Below are 9,547 nucleotides of genomic sequence, written 5' to 3'. Positions count from 1 at the left end.
TGCATTTAAAAATGTGTTTATTTTTTTATACTTGTGCAGGACACTCTTTGCTGTTGTCTTTTTATCTTCACAGAAATTTAGGTTATTGAGTTGGATAAGCTTAGCATTTACTAAGAATAATCCTAAGGTGACGAGAGGCCTTGAAGAAATCTTATCTCTGACTGAACCACTATTCATTCTTGCTTTGAGCTGTATTTAAATTCCATTTTATCCAAACCCTTTAAGTTAAATCTTAAACTTAGGAAACAATGGCCTATTGTCTGTTAAGCTGATGTCACATTACGTGACTTTTTGTCACGGGGCATGTCAGATTTGATCTTGTTGTGGCACCAAGTCATATTGCACAAATAAAAATCTAAGCCCATGTTACATTTTAGACCTGAGCACCAATCTTCCAGTGTAGTCATGCTTCCCCCTTTTACAGACAGCCAATGACGTGCTGCCTAATGGAGCTGGCACTTTACAAAGTGTTAAAAGCTGCAGCGGATTCAGCAGCAATCTCTGCCTTTTATTTCTGATTTCCATTCTGTTATGGTATGCAAAATACAAGACATCAGACAGACGAGTTTCTCTTCTGTTTGTGCGGTTCACAGCCCCATTGCTGTCTGACAGAGCCAGCACTGTATCTTCTTCTTTCAGCTGCTCCCATTAGGGGTTGCCATAGAGGATCATTTTTTTCCATATCTTCCTGTCCTCTGCATCTTGCTGTGTCACACCCACCACCTGCATGTCCTCTCTCACCACATCCATAAATCTCCTCTTAGGACTTCCTCTTTTTCTCTTGCCTGGCAGCTCTATCCTTAATATCCTTTTTCCCAATATACGTAGCCACTCTCCTCTGCACATGTCCAAATTAACGCAATCTCGCCTCTCTGGCTTTGTCTCCAAACCATCCAACCTGAGCTGACCCTCTAATGTACTCATTTCTAATCCTGTCCATCCTCGTCACAACCAATGCAAATGTTAACATCTTTAACTCTGACACCTCCAGCTCTGTCTCCTGTTTTTTGGTCAGTGCCACCATCTCCAATCCATATAACAAAGCTGGTCTCACTACCGTCCTGTAGCCCTTCCCTTTCACTCTTGCTGGTGCCTATCTGTCACACATCACTCCTGATACTCTTCTCCACCCAATCCACCCTGCCTCCTCTTTTTCACCTCTCTTCCACAATCTCCATTACTCTGTACTGTTGATCCAAAGTATTTAAATTCATCTACCTTCACCAATTCTACTACCTGCCTCCTCACCATTCCACTGACCTCCTTCTCATTTACACACATTTTCTCTCTTGTTCCTACTGACCTTCATTCCGCTCTTCTCTAGAGCCTTCTCTCTTCTTAACCTGCTCTCTACTCTTGTTACAGATCACAGTGTCATCCATGAACATCATAGTACATGGGGACTCCTATCTAATCTCCTCTGTCAACCTGTCCATCACTGTTGGAAATAAGAATAGGCCTAGAGCCAATCTCTAATGTAATCCTACCTCAACCTTGAAGGCATCAATCACTCCTACAGCAATCCTCACCACGGTCTCACTTCCCTCGTACATATCCTGTAGCAATCTTACATACTACTTTGCCACTCCCGACTTCCTCATATAATACCATAAATCCCCTCTAGGCACTCTGTCATATGCTTTCTCCAGGTTCACAATGACACAATGAAACTCCTTCTGGCCTTCTCTATACTTCTCCATCAACACCCTCAGAGCAAACATCACATCTGTAGTGCTCTTTTCTGGAATGAAACCATACTTCTGCTCAGTAATCATCATCTTACTTCTTAACTTAGCTTCTACTCTACTCTACTCTACTCTTTCCCATAACTTCATGCTGTGGCTGATCAATTTTATCCCTCTGTAGTTACTGTAGTTTTGCGTAACACCCTTATTCTTAAAAATCTGCACCAGTACACTTCTTCTCCACTCCTCCGGCATCCTCTCGCTTTCCAAGATTGCATTAAACAGTCTGGTTAAAGACTCCACTGCCATCTCCCCAAAACACCTCCATCCTTCCACAGGTATGTCATCTGAACCAACAGCCTTTCCATTCTTCATCCTCTTCACAGTTGTCCTTACTTCCTCCTTGCTAATCCGTTACACTTCCTGGTTCACTATCGCCACATCATCCAACCTTCTATCTCTCTCATTCTCTTCATTCATAAACTTGTCAAAGTACTCTTTCCATTTGCTCAACACACTCTCCTCCTTATGAGGATGTTTCCATCTTTATCCTTTATCTTCTGCTCATCTTTCCAGCTCGGTCCTTCTGTCAAGCCAATCAGTACAGGTCATTTTCTCCCTCCTTAGTGTCCAACCTTTCATACAACTCATCATACACCTTATCTTTAGCCTTCATCACCTCTCTCTTAACCTTATGCCTTATCTCCTTGTACTCCTGTCTACTTTCTTCAATTATCTGACTATCCCACTTCTTCACCAAACTCTTCCTCTGTATACTCTCTTGTACTTGCCCATTCCATCATCAGGTTTCTTTGTCCTCCTTCATTTGTCCAGATGTCACGCCAAGCACCCTTCTAGCTGTCTCATTTGCCACTTCTGCTGTAGCAGCCCAGCTACCTGGTAACTCATTACTGTCACCTAGTGTCTTTCTTACCTCCTCCCTGAACTCCACCTTACAACCTTCCCTTTTCAACTTTCACCATTTTATGTTTGGCTCTTCTCTCACAGACCACCATCATATGCTGCCTAACTATGCTTTGCCCTGCCACCACTTTGAAGTCTCCAACCTCCTTTAGTCTGGCCCTCCTCCATAGGATATAATCTACCTGTGGGCATCTTCCTCCACTCTTGTATGTCACTCTGTGTTCCTCCCTCTTCTTAAAATACGTATTCACCACATCCATGTTCAACCTTTTCACAAAATCTACTACCATCTAACCTTCTTTATTCCTCTCCTTGATACCATTCCTACCTATCACCTCCTCATGCCCTCTGTTCCCTTAACCAACATGTCCTATGAAATCCTCTCCAATCACCACTCTCTCTCCCTTGGGTACATTCTCCACAACTTCATCCAAATCACTCCAGAAATCTTCTTTCTCATCCATCGCACACTCAACTTTTGGGGCATATGCACTAACAACATTCATCATCACACCTTCAATTTTCAGCTTCATAATCATCACTCTCTCTGACAGTCTTTTCACCTCCAAAACACTCTTGACATACTATACCTTCAGGATAATCCCTACCACATTTCTCCTCCCGTCCACACCATGGCAGAACAATTTGAACCTGCCTCTGATACACCTGGCCTTACTCCCCTTCCATTTATTCTCTTGCACGTACAATATATCAACCTTCCTTCTCTCCATCATATCAGCTACTTTTCTCCCTTTACCAGTCATACAGCCAACATTCAAACTTCCCACCCTCACTTCCACTCTCCTAACCTTGCTCCTCTTGTCCTTCCTTCAGATACACCTTCCCCTCTTCTCCTTCACCCAACAGTAGCCCAATTTCCTTCAGCACCCTGTTGGCTAACAGTACTGGTGGCAGTTGTTGGAAATCTGTATTGTTGTCCACATATTGATCTTTCAAAATTTTACACTGGATCCCCTTCCTGATGTAACCTTCCCCATTTATCCGGGCTTGGGAATGGTATGAAGAAGCACACTGATTTGCGCATCTCCTGTGGCCAGGCCGGCACTGTATGAAGGGTTAACATCTCTGGTGCATTCAACTGTAGTTTTGGCCCCTTGTTTCTTTTTTTCATTTGATTATAGTACATAAAGTGCAAAATATTAAACAACTGAGCTTCTATTCTGTTTGTGAGGTTCAAAACATGCTTGTTCTATTCCTTGTTGCTACATTGTTTGCATTGTACTCCAGGATGAGCACTCATTTGTTATCAGCTCTCTTGCGTACACAGCCCAGCCCTCTGAATAATGAAAATTCCAACTGGTTTGGTTTTATCAAAGCCATTTGCAGACTAGTTGGTCCTAGTCATTAAAAATGTCACATTAGGCGATTGGCTTCATGGAAGCAAGCCACCGAATGCCTCCAACTGGCTAAGATTATGTAGATGAAGGCTATGACTGAATATCACTGAAAAAGTTGTCTAATTTGACGAGGGCTTTAATCAAATCTCTGTCTTGTGTGATTTGATGCTTTAGTCCTGATATCATAAGTAGGCTTTGGGGGGGATTTTGGATTTGAACCCCTTGAAATATATTTTATGACAGTTCCATCTGATTAATCCTAGATGAAATTGTGATTCATGTAGTTTAAAAAGTAATACCTTTCTACGGACCAATACAATGTACTTTGTATAAATTTAATGTGCTGGGCAGGAGGATCTGCAAGTTTTAAGGAATTATTTTCTTTCTGAGTGCCAGAGATTTCAAAGGGCTTTTGTCTGGGAGATAGTAAAAAAATAGTCAAGGACGTTTAGCAGACTCTGTACACAAGATTCATTGTTATACTTTTAATATATTACTAAGACAAAACCAGAATCACTGGAAAAAATAAGATATTAAATTCATTCCCTGTTTGATATTTTACTTAGTGGTCAAGGTTTACTCTTTTTTTAACTTCATTTTTTACGTTGTCATTCAAACAGCAAAAGGTCCCAAAGCTATGCAAACAGGCTACAATAACTCCAGTAGCTAAGAACAAAAATGTTTAAAATTTGAATGATTTCAGACCAGTGGCTCTGACTTCATTGATTATGAAATCATTTGAAAAGCTTCTAAATAGAAAGCTAACAGAGAAAATGCAGGGTTTATTAGATCTATTTCAGTTTGCTCACCAGTCTATTAGAAGGACAGAGGATGCCACTGTCACGTTGCTCCATTTGTTATACAATCACTTAGAGGACATCAAGATTCACACAAGGATCCTGTCTGTGGACTTCTCTCCAGCTTTTAGCACCATCCAGTCCCAAAACTTTTAATTTGGACTTCAGTTTGGTAGGATTGCTGATTGACTTTCTACAGATAGGACTCAAAAGGTGAAAGTCAATGGTTGTCTGTCTGATATGCTGTTCTTACACACGGGGTCCTCTCAGTGCTGTGTTCTTTCATCTCTTTTGTACATCTCCTACACTAATGATTGTCATAGTAAATTTGAAAACATGTTCATCTTCAAATTTGCTGATGACTCAGTGTTTGTTAGCCAGCTAACTAGTCTTGGTCCAGTGGTTGATCATTTTGTTCACTTGTGTGAACAAGTCTTTTATACATCTAATTGTTACAAAACCTAAGGAAGTTATAATTAGTTTCAGAAGAAACATCCCCTGGACATTCTGCAGTAGTATCTGTGCTGGACCATTTAACCCGACAACAGAATTATTCCATCCTTAGATTTCTAGTATCTCAGATGTCTTTACAGGGCAGGAAGACAGCTTGGAAGTAGATCACTTCAGGATACAGAGATGATAAACAGGGCTACTAGCAGTTCACAATTATTGTAATGCTTGTATTTTTTATACAAATGACTAGCAAATAGAGATTCAACAAGCATAGCTAATCAGCAGCACTAATAAGGGTATCGACTAAAGAAGTGAGCCTTGGATTTAAAAGTTGAAACTGAAGCAGGCAGGTCATTCTAAAGCTTTGGGGCCTTGTAGCTAAAAGCTTAGCCTCCTTGTATTATTCGGCAGGAATCATCTTGAGATCTTAATGAACATTCAGCTTTTCAGTAATGATAAGCTCCAATACCTACAGTAAGTAGAGCTTTGGCCATTTAAAATTTTATATGTAAAGAGGAAGATTTCTGAATAAGAGCTAAGCTTTACTGGAAGCCAGGGTAAAGTCTTAACAACATGTGCTATGTGCAAAAGCCACAGTGGAACCTCAAATAAATTGTGATGTGTAAAGTGAGACTGAAGCTGCTACTTTTTCCAAGTACTTTAGAAAGAAAAGGCTAATTTGCAATAAGACTAAGCATATGGTATTTGTATCTAACTTTTTTATTTTTTCAGTGGTGGTCTGATAACTGATATTAGGAACTGCGGCAGTCAGTAACTATTGATAACATTAAGTATGGGTGCTACAGAACAGTGACTGAGTGTTTTCTTGGGACTGGGAGTAAGTTTCATTGTGGAAATGAAAGTGATGAATTCCTTTTTTGTTATTAGGTCAACGTTACTAAAGTAAGTTTGACATTAAAGTACTGAGGCTACAAGACGATGCCAAAATCTTGGATCTTTATTGATCTGTTTTCTCATTAAAGAAGTTAATAAAGTCTACATTGCTGATGTCTTGTAGGTATTTGACATTGTAGTTCTTAATTTCCATTTGTCACATTAGCAACTGCTCTAAATAGCACAGAAGGATTATTTGCATTGTTGTCTATTTATCTAGAATAGAAGTCAAAGCAGGCCATAAAGAGAACTTTTTTTCATTGTTTTTAAAACTTTCTGTCCATGCCGTCCAGATGATCTGCAGCCTTGTTGCTCTCACTCTATGCTTAGGTTTTCAACATGCTAATTTAACAGCTTGAGTATTCTCATTAAACTAGGGAGTGTTTTTATGTGCTGTAGTCACTTTTGGTTTGGGGGGTACTTTATCCAAAAAGACACATTATAAGCATACATCTGCTGATCTAGATTTGACTTTCTCAGAATAACGACAAACTTTGAGGTAGAGTGTCAATCTATATGTTACGCTGGCCTTGCTTTATTCTATGTTTGCATTGGTAAAGGCAGGAAGAAGTGAAACAATTAACTGGAGTAATACTTACATTTTTAATATTGGCTCCATAAATAATAATTAGATCTCCTTCTTCTTCCATAGCTATTCCCATTTTTTATATGGGGTAGCTATTTTTTTGAGTAGACTTCTCATTAATTAGATCTCATGTATAATTGTGAGTTTTGAGTTGGGCTGCTAACAATCATAACAAACATAACAAGTTTAGTACGTCAGTAAAACATTTGCTAAAGGTGTCAGTTTCCATATTGTGGTACCCAGCCGGGACGCCCGAGAAGACCAGAGGAGGGCTTGTGCCTCCTCCAGACCTCGAGGGGGCAACCGTCCTGAGGGCCACGGGTAAAGAGCTGGGAAGCTCGACCCTGTAGGGACCCGTGGTTACCTGGATACCTGGAAGACCCTGGTGTGGCGGAAGTGCTGAGGGGGGAAGAGGAACAGGGACACCCGGAGTGCTTCCGGGGAGACAGCCGGCACTTCCGCCACACTGGGGCGTGTCGGTGGGAGATTGCCGGGAACACACCTGGAGCACATCCGGGTGCTTATTTAAAGGGGCCGCCTCCCTTCAGAGACACAAGAGTCGGGTGGAAGAGTTGGACAAGGTCTCGGTAGGAGGCAGGAGGCGGCCTGAAGAAGAGAAGAGAGACAGAAGGCATTGTGTTGGCCTGGACTGAGAGGTATTGGGGACTTGTGAGCACGGACTTGTGTACAGAAGAATGAAAAATAAATGTGTGTTGGGTGACATGACCGTGTCTACCTGTCTGTGTCCAGGGCAATGCTCACAATATGTATATGAATATTAAAATCCCCCATGAACATTACATGATCAAAATCAGACAAAATCAGATAAAATCTGCCTGCTGGTCTGTAAAATAATACTACAGTTGTGCCAGATTCTGTTTTACTATCTGATCTGAGTACTCCAAAGGATATAAATTTACCTCAACGTTTTGATTTAAGGATCCTTCAGAATTTTTATGTTTTATATTCTTTCAAAAGGGATTCACTCTTAAGTTTTTTCAGCTTACAGTATTTATTCTGCATTTTGCTGCTAGATGGCAGAATACAACAATTTAAGAGAAAACAATGCATGCATCTGAAAACTATAATTATCAACCATAAATTGATACATGTGTCCCATAATATGTGCTAGTGACTTCACATAAACAAGAATATACAAATTTCGGTGTAAGATTTTCATTTAAGGGAACAACATTTAGATGTATTACGGAATCAATATGTTCATCCTCTTCATGCAAGACCTCAGTGTTATTTTCAGTTTAAAATCTATTTCGTTTCACAGACAGTATAGTACCACCTCTACTATAGCATTAGTGTGCCACTGGATAGCTCAACAGGTTATCTGGCATTATTTTTGTTTGTATGTGGTTTGATATGCAGACGGATAAGACTATGAGCAACAGCCTACTTGACAGAACTAAAAATTTTCTGTTATTTTAGAACAACAGCAGACATTCAGTGAATCGCTCTTTTTACACTACTTCGCCTGGGGCCTCATGTATAACGTCATGCTTAGAACGCACATCAAAATATGGCATACAGACAAAACTAGAAATGTGTGTATGCACAAAAAAATGCCTAAAACTGTCTGTAAGCAAAGTTCCACGCATTATTCCTTTATAAATCCCAATCGATGTGAATTTGAAAGCACATGCACGTGCATATGGCTCCACCACAAATCCTCCCTGAGTTCCACATATTTGAATATCAAATCAATATAAATAGGCCCTTTCTTTCAGTGTTTTGTTAAAAGGCAATGGAAAAGGCATGTGGAAAAAAGAAGAATTTTAGAGAATGTGAAGTGGAGCCAAGAAAAAATGTACTATTTGTTGGCTTAAGCAGTGATATAAGCAACAAAAAGAAATCGATGGAAAGTTCAAAAAGTCACACAGAACCCGAAATAAAAAAGAAGTGGTCTAATATCAAAGTAGTCGTGCAAAGGCAAATCTCATCCCACCATCTGTTTATTCTGTTTCAGACAATATTACAAAAACTGACCCCACCCCACCACTGCCGATGATGTGACTCCATGCAGTGATTGTGCTGCTCTGTCCAGCTCATCTTCGGGTACAAGCTACACACACACACCTCAGCCTTGGAAAATGCTGGGCGATCATCTGGCTGTGTACTGACAGACGCTGTTCTGGAGTCACAAAATGCAATAGTAGATGCTGTAAGAGATGTTGCCAATGAACTAAGGAATATAAGGGATGTACTATGTGAATATTTGCCACAAATTAAATGAATTGGTTAAAAAATAAATGCAGCATCTGATTAGCGAAGTTTTAATGCTGTCCAATTTGGCTGAACATTTAGTGGGTCTGGGTCAGGTTCATCATACTGCATCTATTCAGGTATGGGCAAGCCACGATTGTGTGCCACATCATGCAGGACACTACATGCTTGCACAATGCAACACACTATTTTTCCACTATAGAGCAGCACATTAATAGAGTGGAAATGCTTTCTATTTACATAAGAAAATTCATTCTCTGAAGGTGCCTTTATAATGTGCCATGTTTCCATGTGCCAAAACAGATAGATTCTTTGCTCTTTACATGGCTCTTTCAAGTGACTCATTATCCTTAAAAAGACTGTTTACCTTATGCCACATTAGTTGGAAAAAGTACCTGCGACTTTGTGAGGTTGCCGTTTTTATAGGCTCTCCTGCTATAGATGGTGTAATGCCAGCTCATCCTTCTGGTAATTTATCCCAGGCCGATGTAGCTTGTGCAGCATTGTTGCAATAGCAAACTGCATGCAGTTGTCTGCTCTGATTACATTTGTAAAGCCGGACGTTGCTGAGAATTCTCTTCGATGTTGGCCAGTTCAACCACAGTGTAAGGAAAT

This window comes from Polypterus senegalus, chromosome 11 (genome assembly GCF_016835505.1).
Source record: "Polypterus senegalus isolate Bchr_013 chromosome 11, ASM1683550v1, whole genome shotgun sequence".
Taxonomy (NCBI): domain Eukaryota; kingdom Metazoa; phylum Chordata; class Cladistia; order Polypteriformes; family Polypteridae; genus Polypterus; species Polypterus senegalus.
This window is presented reverse-complemented; position numbering follows the sequence as displayed.